General features: G+C 41.1%; 1 protein-coding gene across 6 annotated transcripts in view; it reads right to left on the bottom strand.

The window, feature by feature from the left end:
* The window catches only part of PHF21A (PHD finger protein 21A), a 121390-nt gene that overhangs the window by 92651 nt on the left and 13738 nt on the right, over positions 1–15001 (bottom strand). Inside the window, exon 1 of one of the 6 annotated variants that reach the window (XM_085224750.1) lies at positions 1592–1701. The exons of the other annotated variants lie outside the window; for them this stretch is intronic. The gene's annotated coding sequence lies outside the window, so the exon portion shown is untranslated. Of the gene's footprint in view, positions 1–1591; positions 1702–15001 lie in introns of those variants that run through there. 6 annotated transcript variants of the gene reach the window in all.

The following is a 15001-nucleotide window of genomic DNA, read 5'->3' as shown; positions in this document are numbered from 1 at the left end:
TTTTGTCCAGTCAAAAGCGATAGCAAGTAGAGATGAAAACATGGTCAAGACAGATGATCTCTACAGGGCATCATTATCTACCTTGAAGGCGCAACTTTCTTTAGCAATAGTAAGCACTGAGCATAACCATGACCATAACCCGTTTCCTCTTAATAAATACATTCATGTATCCTTAAGTTTGCCACACAGCTCAGGAAGGCTCTAACTCAATACAGCTGATGGCTATTGCACAAAGAGATTCCAGCCCTCAGGGGACAGAGCTTCCAAAGCTAACAGACTTCCACTTGGAAATAGAGAGCCTAAGTAGCAATACCAGAGGTGACAGCGCAGCTTGCACGTTCTTAATAGCAGCCACTGCTTTGAAATGAAGGACCTGTCAGTCCAATGGCTTATTTCAAAAGTAGAATTCAACTGTGCTTCACAAAGCCCTAATGAATCAGTGGAGCATGACAATTCAAAACCCAAAATCAAAAACTTGCCAGAAAATAGTTTGTGACCAACTGAATCTGTATAGCGTCGGTTCTCAACAAGTCTATCCGCAGCTACTGGAAGCCAACCCAGAAGAGTATTAATGGAAAAGGTACCAGAATCTGCTTCTATTGAGCAAATTAGATTATTTCTCATTCTCAGCAAGAAGACATACACAAGCTTGCACCATCTCTTAACTCTCACTACAAAACACACTAGAGAATTAAAATTAAACTGCTCGCAATCACCCGTATTAATAAAGAAGAGGGGTTTTTAGCTGTTACTTTAATTAAAAACTGCACCCAACTGGTCCAAATATCTTAATAAAAAGTAGCAAGTCATATTTTTAAGTAAGTCAACCAGATTTTCAAGACTTGATTGCATATGACCCTCAGCAATCTGAAGTAGCTACGAGCCTGGCCCTGCTCTGATCTACGGGGTAGAACCAGGTAACCTCCAAAGTCCCTTCCAACCTGAATTCTTCTGTTTGCAGTCTAATACAAAAAGACGCATTAATTTCTCAGCTTCTTTTCCTACATGATGGCTCTCTGTTTTTACGCTACGGTACGATTTCCAGAAAATGCTTCACTCATAGCCAAACAAAATTTTGATACGCATCTATACACACACTTGAAGTAATAAAAAGATTAAAATAAGGGCTTTTAACCTTTTCAACATTTCTAGACAACATATGTAAGAGAAAATACACTGCCATTACCAAAACAATCATATTCTGCAGATCAACTTTAATCTGTTTGAATCCTGTGAATAAAGAGAGAAGTTAAAGCACAAAACTCCTGCGTTCAAGGCTTGGCAGCCCCTGAGGATTTCAGAAGAACTACACATGATGCTTAAATGCTTTTGTAAACAGCACCTGCAGATCTAAGAATACCTATCTGCTAAGTATCTGTACACTAAGATGTTTGGTCACATCAGTCAGACACTGTGGTCTTGAAATTATACAATAACGCTTACGCTGCTGTAACCAGACTCATTTGGGAAAAAGTGAGAAATGAACAAATACCTTTAGCCCTTTCCAGTTAGTACCTTCCCTAACTCTGAAAGCTAGCACGGGGTACTGTTATACCATGGATATATAAAGTTCCTGATTAAAGCTACATACCACACTGATATTTAATCCTGTAACTTCTTTTTTCTTTGCCAACAGGACTTCTGACTTGTTCAGAGCACAGGATGGACTCTGATGAAAAAGGACTGGTTGCTGTGCAAAGGAAATTGTGACATCCTCTCACGATTCAGAGCATTGCTTCATAATATTAAGCTTAAGTCCTCCCCACCCCTCCCAAAAAAATACACTGCATAGAGGATGTTTCATCTTCTCTGACCCTCCTGTCTTTAGGTGCAAACTCTTCCAAGCAACTGTATTTCTTTGTTCCTTTATTTGAAAGGCGTCCCATATAGAGAGAATGCTATTGGCATATACTAGAACAAGTCATAAGTGTTACTTCACAGTGATTTTCAAGTTAAAAACAGGAAAACTTCATATTCCTTAACAGGATAGGATTTCTACAGCCTCAAGGAAAAGACAGACCAACCACAGCACAGATGGGGTAGACGAGCTATTTTAAATGACTTGATAACCAAGTGTTCACATTTCAAATATCCCATTAGTTACACAGGTGCTACTGCTTCCATGACAAAAAACACACCTCCTGCCTCAGCAGCACAGGCCAGGCAGGCAGGTGGCACAGAGGCCACAAGCTCCAGCCCTAAATCAGAGCTCCCTGTCCATACCATAAACTGCAAGTTGTGCCAGTTCCAAGACACCAAAAGCCTATTTTGTTGGGGGATAGATTGACTCACTTTCTCTGAAACAGTTTAGAAAACCATCAACTGGAGCAGATCCATAAGCTACGTGGCTTTGCAACGTTTAACCCACACATAAGTACACAACACCATCTCCTTTGACAACTCTTGGTGCATTTCTCAAATCAGAGATGCATATCCTAAAGCCACTTGAAAGAGAACAAAGTTAGCATAAATTCATTCATTGAGGATTAACCACTTAATCCACCTTTAAAATAAAACACTTAGCCTCCCAATTTTTGCTCACATCTACATTCCCCTTTTACAGGTAAAATGTTGCCATCTAAAAAAAACAAAACAAAACCAAAAGCATTCAATTTTCAGCTTTAGTACATCCTTCCATAGGATAAATAAGGCATCTATGATTTAAAAAAAAAAAAAAAAAAGCTACATAAAACAAAAGTAGAGAATTACAGAAAGTCCACCTGACCTATGACTACAGGCAAGCATGGTAAAAGTTCATCCTGAACAGCTACCAAGGGCCCCATGTATTTCCCATATAACCCTTCCTAACATTCAAGAAGTGATCATGAGTACAATTCTTGTTTTTGTGCCCACGGCAATACTACCAAGAACATGAAGCCTCCCTCTGCTCAGTGAATCACCACTTTCAGCTGAACACAAAACCACCTTCAGTGCAGCATGGCTGAATTCCTGCTCATGTAAAGTTGCATTACCCCAACCTGTACGTTGGTAAACTTCTTTGCTGCTTAGCAGGCATTGTTTATCTACACACAAAACAAAAGGAAGCCCCACTTCTAATGAAGGCTAAATTTCTGGTTATTAGCAGTGCAAAACTAAAGCTTTCATTGATGAAGCCAGTAGCTACGGAATTTTATTTTTCCAAAAATTAAGATTCAAATCCTAAGGACAACACTAGGGTCAGATTCTAGACACTTTTGCTGCATTCTCTGACATCCCATGAAGTTCCTGGAATCAGGCATTTTTGCACATTTTAAATACAATTTATCAATTAAACTGTTGGCACGCTTAAAATAACTGACATTTTTTTTGCAGTCTCAGAACTTGAATTTTTTTTTTTTTTTTTTTTTTAACTTTCAAAACATTTACAAAGTATCCACCTTTCTCCACTTCAGGTGTATGGTAGGTAAATCCAAAATAGAAGCCCAGAGTCCAAACCCAAAGCGTACAGCCCAGTTTTGTTTCAATGTTTAAAAACAATTCCAGAGGGGCCTTATTCAGAGTCATCTTGTTTGGCTGGTTTTTTAGATAACATGTCCAGAAAAATCAGTTCGCTATCATCTGATTTTCTCAAGGTGTGTTGTAAATTTCTCATTCCCATGGTGGAGAGGTTTCTGCCTTTTATAGTCCCGTGACTCAGGGCTACTTGGGAAAAGGATATAGGTGAAGGAATCACTAAGAGGAGAGAAAACTACTCTCTCGGAAGAACAGCATTTGATACCGGTTAAGCACTAAGGAAATCCACGTAATTGCTTTAACAACTGAAGACATGGCAAGGAGAAAAAATAAGAAAACTCTGCTCCAGTTCTTACTGTAGTATTTTTCTCTCCAATTCCATTAAGAACAGAGGGATCTCCAACTTCCTGTTTTATTCACTGAAACATGACAGAAAAATTTCACACCGAGTGCCAGGCTTTTTCCTTTTCTAGCAACCCACTTTATCTTGGAGAGAACCGGCTTGCGGGAATTACACATTAGTGAGGCAGAAGAGTTTTGGGAGAGGTCCAGAGTACAACGGGAGCTGATGCGAGGAGCGCTTGCAGGGCTGCGGGCAGGAAACAAACCTGGCAGCATCTCGGCTACCGCTGGCAGCGCTCGGCGCTTCTCAGGGGGCAGCTGGGGGTGCGTGCAGCCCCCGCCTGGGCGAGCTGCTCCTTGAGTCTTGTTGGTCTCCTGGGGGTCATCGGGGGAAAAAACAGCATCAAAAATAAATACATAAATAATCAGAAAAACGGCAAGCAGCTCAATCACGAAAAAGGGCCGTTCAAGGACTCCGGCCTGCCATTTCCACAGCACGCAGTGCTGTTAGCTTCATCTGCCACCAGGGGGAAATGCCAAACAAGTGAAAAAAGTTAGAGCAGAATAATAATGATGAGGAATAAAATTGGAGGAAAAAAAAAAAAAAAAGCAAAAAGTCAAGAAGAAGAAATAATCCTCCCTCTACCCTCTTCCCCCCACACACTACACATTTCAGCAGTTTGGGGAGGAAAAAGCTCTGCCCAACAGTACAGCTTTTAGGGAAGCAGCAGTGAAAGTGCTAAAACATTAAACAAGCATTAACCAGAAACACCAGCAAGCAACAGCTAACTCAGTTTCAGTGTCAGCACTGTGACTGCAAATCAATTAAAGTTTTCTTAGAGCTGGCATTCTGATGAAGAGCAAAGTTTCAGGATTACAAAACTTAGAGAACAGAGATAAAAGAACATGAATTTTTAAAGGACCATCCAATAAGAACGTGTGAATTAATTTATTTAAAGTGAATACATATTTTATAGAAAAAAATCACTCTGCTTTTCAGAAGACTTATTACATTTATACGGAATCCCGAGAGCCTGGACTTTTTTTGTTGCCATTGAAGAGATTTCAGAACAGCAGGGGTCCCATTAGACACCCTGTTTTTCTTCTACCTTATAAATATCACCTGTAAACCATCTCCATGGTTACAAAGTATAGTGAAAACTACTTAAAGGGGATATCAGTTATGGGAATAAATCAGTATTAAGCATATTTTGATAAACGACAACTTGCGTGCAACAGGAAACAGGCAATTATACATGGCATTTTAAAATTAAGGAACATCAAACTGAAATGGGAAAACGTGCTCAACAAAGAAGTTTAGCACACATTTACAGGGTAAGAAAGAGACGAGCTCCACTATCACAAGGATTTGGAGTTTAAAGCATCACAGGGTGAGAATCACAAGGAGCAACAGGGAGACTCTCAGCAGCAGATTGATGGAGATTAGCTACACAAGCTTCTACTGATGTTACCCTACCACAAATATCAGACAGAAGCTAGGTACATAAGCTGCAAGAAGCAAACAGTCAAAATTCAGATGCATTGTGATTAGCGATTATATGGCAGGGTACCTCACAGCAACAGATAATCTCTTATACTTCCATATTTATAGAACGGTTTCAAAATCAGATACTGTACTTTCAGTAAAGCTCCTCTCAATGTGCCCATGAAGCCTGTTAACAGACTGATTCTTCAAGGATGCATGAAGAAAGATTAAACCTCTTGATGTACACTGTTAGACTAAGTAAATCCCAGTCCTACTTAGAGTTTATGGGCCATCCTTTGGTTTCTCCACTTTCATTTCACTTACACTGCAGCTGGCACACTCCCTCACACAACTGACCTATCTGCCCTGCTCTCCCTCCCTCACACTGCTCCAGCTGCAAAGTCCCTCCTTTCTGGTGGCAGGGAGGGTGTCACACTGCAGGAAGCAAAACGAGTCACCGACAGGTCTGGCAAGGGGCAGAAATGAGACCACCTTCTTCCTTCCTTCAGCAGCTGTAAGTCCTATCCTGTGCACACCAAGTAAGAAACCGCACCTTGTTGCTTTTGCTTTTGTTTTAAGCTGCTGCAATCAGCAGTCATCTTTCACTTTCTCCACCTTGTCACAAGTATGGCTGGCAAGTTCATTTTTGATGATCCACTGACACAAACCTGTTCTTTTCACTTTGAGCCCAGACAATCTACAGGATGACTCAGAAAAGAGGTATTTGAATCTTGCTATCTCATTGAGCCATCATCACTATCATCACTAGAGCACTGAAGAGAACAGTTCCTTCGTTGTTTATTTTCTGCTAACAGATTGTGTAAAAGGGTCGTTGAGAAAACAAATCATTTAAGTATGTTTGCATGCAACCTGTAAAGTTTTTGCTGTGGGTCAACTTTCAAATCAATATGCTGGAACGAGTATATGTCCAGACATCCTGTCTGCCACAGTTCTTAAGAGAAGTTGACCTCTTCAGTGTAACTATTAGCTTATTTTTAATGCATATACTGAAGCAATTTAGTGTACGTATAGAACAGCTGCATAAACTTGAAATTTTGCTCCTAGTGTACATTTGCGTGTTCTATATTTAATGACACTGTAAAGTACTTGAATATAGAAGCTCTTTTTCTCTTTTGTAGAACTTGTGTTTTAACAGGAAGCAAGACAGCTCAAACTAAGAAGCCATACATGAATTCTTAACTTAAGCCACAGATCACTCTGGATCTAGTATGTCACAGGCATCTGAATAATTATCATGAGACAATATGAAAATGATTTGTTAGTGAACAGATGTTCACATGACAAAAATATCTGTTTGAGAGGACTGTTAACAGGGAACTCTTTGTTCCCTGTTCTCCAAGCCTGAAGACAGATCAAAATGAAAAAGGTAATGCTTCTCACCTTCTAGAAGAGTTGTTTTTTTTTCTAGAAGGAATATCACAAATTCACTTTCACACAGTTCTCCACTAAAAGCCTCAGACTTCTGTTGGGCACTCTGAGCTCTGTGAAAGGCAGTGAGGACCCCCTGCTGTTATCAGAAAGTTCTATTTCCCCTATTCTTGAATAAATACAACACCTGTTTTAAGCACAGCCAGCTAATATTTACTAAAACCCAGCCTCATTCTGCATTTGATTTTGATGTCCTTTTTAATTTAGGCTCATTTTATTTCAGCAGCCATTCTTTCATTATAACACGTTATCATGCTGATATTCCTGATGTCTCGAGCACAGAGACTCACTAAGGAAAGAACTAGCTTAAGATCCTCCCACAGCAAAAGAGATATGCTCTGTGTACATATTAAAGAAAGAAAATAAACAGTATTAAGCTTTTTGTAAGTTTCTGGTTTAGCATACCGAGAAATTATTACCGAGCACTTAAAGACATCACCTTTCAGAAAACAAAGAGCAGCACGTCTTATAAGCCTACATAAAAAGACAGTAAACAGAACCAGGCAAAACATGCTTGTTTCTGACTCTAGGCTGAATGGAATATGGAAAGCTCCTTTCTCTCCCCCTCCATCCCACAGTAACAGCATGAGTGAGAAGGGCTGTTACCTCATTCTCGGAGCTGCTGCTGGTGCTGAGCACACAGGCTGTACGCGCTCCCAGAGCAGCACAGGCACAGAACAAGCACTGCCCTCCTGCAGCCTCCGACACAGCTGTCACCGGGCCTACGGCCGCTGGGCCCGCACCACTGCCTGCAGGCCACAGGCTGCCCCTTCGCCCTGCTTCCCTCCCAGGCTATTCCGGCATCAGCGCTTCTGTTCCCATTTCTGGAACTATAGTGCCCACAGTGGAAATAAATAAATAAAATAGAGGGAATTAGCTGTTTACTGTGTGAGGCTTGGCCCTCACTCTTGCTCTTTACCACAGCTGCTTCCTGCAGCTTGTGAGCCACCGATGGCTGCTGCTGTTTGATCCCTGAGCGCACCAGGACCGCCTGCCGGGCTGCCTTGCTGCTCCTGCAGCACACCTCTGTGGAGGGGAGAAATCCCCTTTGCCAGCTCCATACCTGCCCGTCTCCCAGCACTCACGTTTCTCCATTCTCTAAAGATGCACTACACAGGCTCAGCGCTGGTTTAATATCCACAGATTTCTCTCTCCTCCAACACCAATTCCTCACCCTCCTGTTTATTTTCCTACAAAGCTATTAAATGAAAAGCGCAATTAAGTGGTGGCCCGAGTACCTCAAGTGTTCTCTTACAGAGAACTTAATTTCTCTGTCAGGTTAATCCCATCCTGACAACTACTTTAAGCCTTTTACTTCCTCTAATTCATCATTTTTCTTCTCCTAGGATTCCTTATCTATCTTTAGCTCGGCAAAGCCCAGGTCTGAGTGGAAGGAGTCTTGTCATCCAGGAAAGACTGAGATTAAAAAAACATTTTCCTAATATCTTTACCCCGAATGACATTTTGGATAAAGCACTGGATTCAACAGTCTCGCAAGACTCACACAAAGCTACTGAGGAAGCACAACAGCATAAGCCAAGGTACAGATGAAGCCTTACGATTCAGCTTCAACAAGTAACATCCTGGAGGTCAGACAGACATTGGCAAACAACAACAATGAAAAACCCTCAGCACAATTGAAGAACACCGAGTCTTGTGTGTTTCTGTATTTACCACCATTTCATCTGAATACTGGAGGTTTATATAAAAATGGTTTCACTACACTCTTTCGTCTCCCAGAAAAACAAACAAACAAAACAAAGCAGACCAAAAAACCAACACATAACCACACAACAGCTTGTTCCTTCCAGGGAATAACCCACAGCAATAAAAAAAAAAAAAAAAAGTAACAAAAACCCAAAGATTTCCCAGGCAGCCCAAAGCACACACAACTTTTTTGCTTAATATATAATTATTTGAACAGTGATTTACTCAGTGCAACAGAAATCCTGATATATTTAATGCATAGAATATTTATATCAGTCCTCCTCCTAAGGAGCTCATAATTAAACAACACACCACACAAAAACAGAAAAACAAAAACAAGTTTATGTACACATCTTGGGAAAACCTATTCATTCTTCCCCTTTGGAAGTTTGTCAACTGATTCTCAAAATCCTCCCTCTACCCTGTATAATATACCAGAATTGCATTGCGAAGTCTGCTTTTTCCCTCCTCTTCCAAGAAACACCTGCCCTAGGAGGAAGGAGAACATGAAGATATCGCTCTCCACACCCTTTTTTTCTGCCCCTTCTGTTGCAAGAAACATATACATCCTTGTAGCAGGCAGGAGGTGTCTAAGTTCCCAAAACAAACATGGCATTTTTAAGAACGCTAAAACAAGAGGCAATTAACATCTCGGAAGTTGCTCCTAGTGAGTAATAGTCCCTATTGCCATTTTAACCTGCACTAAATGGCATATTTTCATATCATCTATTGGAGAAACATTAAGAATTCCAATTATTTCAGCACTTTCTATTTTCTCTAGTTACATTAAGAAGCACAAAATATCTGGCACTGGTTCTGTGGGGGAAGTGGCTTGTATGTCATCCTTTCATATACACTTCAAGCTCCAGCCCTGGAAGAAGGTAGAATGCTAAGTACTTTTTTTCCCCTTCCCCTTAAAGAGACTAGGATGGTGCTTTCAGTGAACAGACAAAAGGGCTCTGGCTCAGCAGTAGCATGTGTTGCTGGTTTCAGAACCCAGTTCATTAGAACAGCTTCTGTTGAGATGCTCACAGCATTTCATCTTCCAAATAAAAACACTCTGTTAATAATAATACCTGGCTTACAATAACAGAAGGATTAATTCCTGGTTCCGTATGTTTCTAGCGGTGTCTAAAGTTCACTAATACAACAAATAATATTTTGCTGAGGCAGAAACCCAAGCAAGCTTCAGCTGCTTAGATTACAAAAACAACAGAAAAATATCACTTAGGTTTCCCATTCATAAACATCTAAAATCATGAGTTCTACTTTTTCAAAACTTGCATACAAGCTCTTACACAAGCAAGCAAGATACCAATCATTTTTATGAATTGAACTTTCTGCAGCTATTAGCTTCCTACAGTACACACACAGACTTTTCAAATTCCACAGCAGATTAATACCAACCTACCAAAAAAAAAAAAAAAAAATCTTCCCACAACTTGCCAAGCATTGCAAGTATGCATATCCACACAACAGCACAAACTGCTATGAGCTTCTGACTATAGTAATGTAAGATTGCAATTCAAATTACTAAATGCACAAATTGAAAGAAGCTGAGAGGGGGTTGACTCCTCCAACAGTAATCTAATAAACCACTTTGACATCTACAAATGTGTACAGTGCTATGGGACTGCAAGCAGGGCTGAAGGATGCAATTTTCCTGCAGCGGAGAAAGTGTTACAGCGTGGATGTCGCATCTGCATGTTCATACACGAAGCATCAGTCATTTTGCCCTCCAGGCTAGCAGTCTTCTGGACACAAGTGTCTGTCGCAGCCCTTCTTCCTGTTCCTCAGACATGGTAAGAAAGGACACACATACTACACTGTCAGCCTAACTACAACATCCCCAGCCAATTCCTATAGCAGCAGGAGAAAAGTAAATTCACATTTAGAAACACAGTAACCAAAGCAGCGTTACTTTCCAGAAATATTTCTTCTCTGAAAACGTCTGCTCACACACTTCACAAAAAATTTGACTCCTTAATACAAAAATACCCCCCAGAAATCACACTGGGGTGTTTTAGCTAAGCAAGGATTAAAACTATGAGATTTAAAACCTGCTATTCACCTGACAGCCAAACTGCTTGTCATGGTTTCATGATTTTTGGTTATCAGTATTCCACATCATAACATCATGCAATGCACTGGGGGTTTGACTGCTGATGCTCAAGTTCCGGGTGCCTGTCCGGAGGAGAAGAATAACTACATTTCCCAAGGGGACTTTGCGGTCAGCAAGGAGATATAACTCCCGGCAAGGTCACCTGATGCTCTCTTCTTCTTTGCCTGTGCTTCTCCACCTGCGCTTCTTCATCGGCTCAACTGGACTGCACTTCTCATCTCAGCGTTGTGGTGAGGCTGATCCACCTTCCAGACACACACTCTCTCTCTCTCCTTATATTCTGCTGATACTATATTTGGTAAATTAGTTTGTTTCACCTCAGATTGTTGCCGCTGTTTTCAATTATTTCGGGGTCCCCTATTTTCCTTTTCCGGGGACGCGGATCCGCAGATCCCTCCGCCCTTCTAGTCACGGAACCGGACCGAACCAGCCCGTAAACCGTTGACACTGCTTTAAAACCAATAATATTCCCTATTTGAGATCAATGTTGAGTGAGCGAGAAGTTTTGGTTTTAAAATCAGAGTTTCAGATAAAGCTACAAAAACCCTACTGAGATAACCATAGGAGAGATAAGCAGTGGATTCTTGATGCTTATTCAAAAACTAAACTTACTGCTGGTCATAACAAAAACATGACAGACTGAGTTAAAAATACAAGACAATGAGGAAAGAACTGAAAAAGAGACGCAGGGATGACATTACCTACAGGAAGTGATGCAAGTCATAACGCTAAGCTTACAAAGCAACAGCCATTAGAACTGTGGTGCAAAGAAATCCCATCTCTAGAGAATGCTGTCTCCTAGGTGTTGGCTGGAGAATATAGCAGGCCGAGACTTAATGATACAAAGCTCCTGGATATCCAACTTCAAAGCAAAGGAAAAGAGGCACTGCAATACATACATCTGGACCAGCAGAAAGTTCGTACAACACACGTTGCATCTAAAAGGGAAAGGTGAACCAATTTGTACACTTCACATCACCTTAAAGCAAAATCCATGAGGGTACCTTCTCCTCCTAAAGAATATACTAAAAGACTGAAAACAGAACACTGAACTGTCATACAGCAGGGGAGGTACGATAGCAAGTATTGCACTAAGCCTGCGAGCATATTTGTGACTAATCTGGCAAAAGCAGAGGGTGAGGGCATTATGACAATTCCCATTACTGCACAAAGTTAGAATGAAAGAAAAACTTCAGAGTTATAGCAGATCTGATGATACCAAATAATTTATTTTGTCATTTTATTATCCTGCATTGACAAGTACAAAGTAACAAAGAGAGAAAAAAATAATCCTAGCTATAAATACACAAGGAGCCTTAACTACACTCTACTACTCAGGAGAAAGATCTTGAGATTGTTGCAAGCAAAGTTCAGCTCCCAGCAGCAGAAAGTCAGGGAAAAAAAATCTCAGCATTTACGAGAAACACAGCTAAAAACAAAACAGGGAACAATTCGCTGTGATGCGTGCTATCTGTAGCTCTGGACACTCCACCTCAAAACGGAGTTAGAGCGGCGCGGAGAGGAACAACAACTGGAGAGCACGTCGATGAGTGGGACTGGCTCCCTCAACATCAACCAACCCCACACACAGGAAATGTGGTAAAACTGCCTGGAGCTTGCTGCTGTGGAGCACTGGGAGCAACAAATATAAATGAGTTCAAAAAGCCATCAAGTTCACCTATAATTAGTTTGAAGTTGCTGTTCTCACTGTAGCTGCCCAAACATAGTTTCCATCTCAGGCAGTGGCTGAACAAGTGTCTGTCACAAATTTACTCCGTTAATATTTCAGCAGCTGACAGCCTTCCTCCGTTTCCTACGCTGTTCAGTCAGCTGCTGCTGCTGGCCGCTGATAAAGGCGAGATGCTGGATGAGATGGACATTTGGTCCTCCGCAGCATGTTAGTTCTTACATATAATCACATTGAGCAGTCGTACGAGCGTGTCTTGGGTTGCTTTGGAGGTTGGTTCTTTTGGTAAATAAACCAGGCTATAATTCAAGCACGTAACACTGAAAACAGAAATTGCAACCTCTGAAGCAGAAACCAAACTGTTTTATGCCTAGTGCGTGATATAATGCATCAGTTAAAGACATAAAAAAGCCACATCCTTGAATATATATATATATTATTATTTTTTATTACGTAGTCCATTTTACTGATAAATCTCCTAGAAATCCCTCACCGACCAGGATGTCAGCCCAAGGAGATTCAGGCAGTTAGTCCCTTAACGAAGGAAGGCCCAGAAAGCCAGAACACAGCACTAAACAAACCATGGACAGTTGCTGGAAAAATTGCCAGGACCCATTTAAGGCTGGCAGTGATTTGGCCTCTTCCCAGCTGACTGAAGATCTCCTGAACCAATGGATTCCAAGGGAACATGTAGATGAATGCCTGACTCCTCTCCAAGAAAACGAAACTTGCCGAAGTCATCAGTCCTGCCTGACCCTGGAGCAGGACTGGATGCTCTCTTTTTTAATACGGAAATCCAGCTAAAGGAAACGCATCACCCCAAGCTGAGGCCCAGGACAAATACTGAATAGAATTCTGATAGAAAGTACCACAAATTCTGCTAGAAAGCACTGCCTAAACAATTTGGGGAACGTCTGCCTTCTCATCACTGTCAGCCTCCTCCTCTTCCGACAGATGAGCTTTAGAAGATAGTCAAGCTGAGAGCCATGCAGGATAAACAAGCAGGTCTCAGTCTGCAAATCTTGCCACAGAACTTCCATTTTCTAGAGCCCAAATTACTAAGGGTCTGGAAAACAAAGCAAGCGTCCCATATATGCCACCTCTGAGTATTGCTGCAGGCAGCAAGATGAAGATGGATGTGCCCAATAAGCTTATCATCTTTATCCGGAACAAGCAAGTATCACGTAAAAAAAAAAAAAACAACAAAAAAAAACCACGTAAGAAAAAACAGAAGCTTTGTGATCAGTTTCACAAAGACACAAACAATGCCTGAATAAAATTACTGCTCAGCTACACCAGTGAGAGCTGATCATGATCCAGTTTACATGAAAGATTTCTTTAGATCATGCAAAAACATAAAATAAAAGGTGCTCTACATTGTGTTTTTGTTTTACATAGTGGCTAGTGCCATTCTATTTAAATAACCTTCTGCTAATGGGACCACAAGTTGGGTTGTTTTTTTTTTGTTGTTTGCTTCCATTTGGTTTTGCTTTTTGTTTGCTTTCTTCAGGGAGCGAGCGTTGTTACCTCCGCCAGTAATGGCACTGGAGCTGGTCCTGCTGTGAAGGAGGAATCAGCAAAATAATGCCCTTGTCATCCCAAAGATCATTTGCGCCAACTACACAGGCAACAAGCAGCACTACAAACTAACAACTCAAAGAAACTGCCTCTCTTATTTGTAGTTGGGAACCTCAGATTTACTAGATGTTCTTGTACTTTGCATTGTCATAGGCTGAACATTTCAGGTTGAATTTCTGGCATCCCCAAGAGAACTGAAGGAGGATTTAATCATAGCATGTGTTTGTACTGAACTTATTCACATTTCGGTGCTTCTGCTGATAATTCATGGGACAAAATCTCTCTTCTCCAACCCATCAGTAAAGCCTGTCACAGATGCATGATCTGTCTTCCAGATGCAGAGCCTGGATGAGTAACTTTTCTTCTGAATTGTCCCATCCCTCGCTGAGCACCAAGAAAGGTCTAAGAGTTCCCAGTAGTATCAAGCGAACTCCCAAGTGTCCTGAATAATAAAAACAAACATTTATCCTCTAGCTCTCCTCCTAAGTTCAAGGTCAGGTGATACTACTTCAAGTACTATTTAGGAACATCCAGTTGATTCTGATCCACTCCAAAATACAGGTGATAAATTTAGGGCATCTTTTCTTCCCACATTAGGCTGTTTGGAGATGAAGGAAGAAATGGGCAACTGTATGGATGTCTCCAGACTTACACCCATGTGCTGCCATTTCAAGAAATTGGTCCTCGCCATGATGCAAACTGACCTTTCCACCCTTACACTGTTCTCATGTTCTTCTACTTTACATTTCTCTGAGGCACGCACACAAAGCAGGCTGCGTTCTTTGGCAACGCTGAGAACAAGAATTCAAAGCTTCCTCTCTGTAAAAATGCAGTACCAGCTAACACAAACCCTTCAGATCTCAGGCCTTTAATGTCAAGGCAATATCACCGAAGATTATTTTGGAAACATTATTTCATTAAGCAGTGCTGATGTCAATGGGATTAACTGCACATAAATTAACTGAAGTAGTGTGCCAGTCACTAAACTGTTAACACAAGAAGATACACTGAGAAGTTTCAATCTACATCTCAAGAGATGAGCAGAAACAAAGAATTTACTTCACAGAATTCACATTGTACAGTAATGAATGAGACATGGCAGTTACTCAAGTTGCCTTGTATTTGGCCTTGAAACTGTCTCCACAGTTACAGAGTTGAGATGTCACAACATAAAAAC

Source organism: Meleagris gallopavo, chromosome 5 (genome assembly GCF_905368555.1).
Source record: "Meleagris gallopavo chromosome 5, MGAL_WU_HG_1.1, whole genome shotgun sequence".
NCBI lineage: Eukaryota > Metazoa > Chordata > Aves > Galliformes > Phasianidae > Meleagris > Meleagris gallopavo.
Note: the sequence above shows the minus strand (reverse complement) of the source record. Positions and strands in the feature narration are given on the sequence as shown.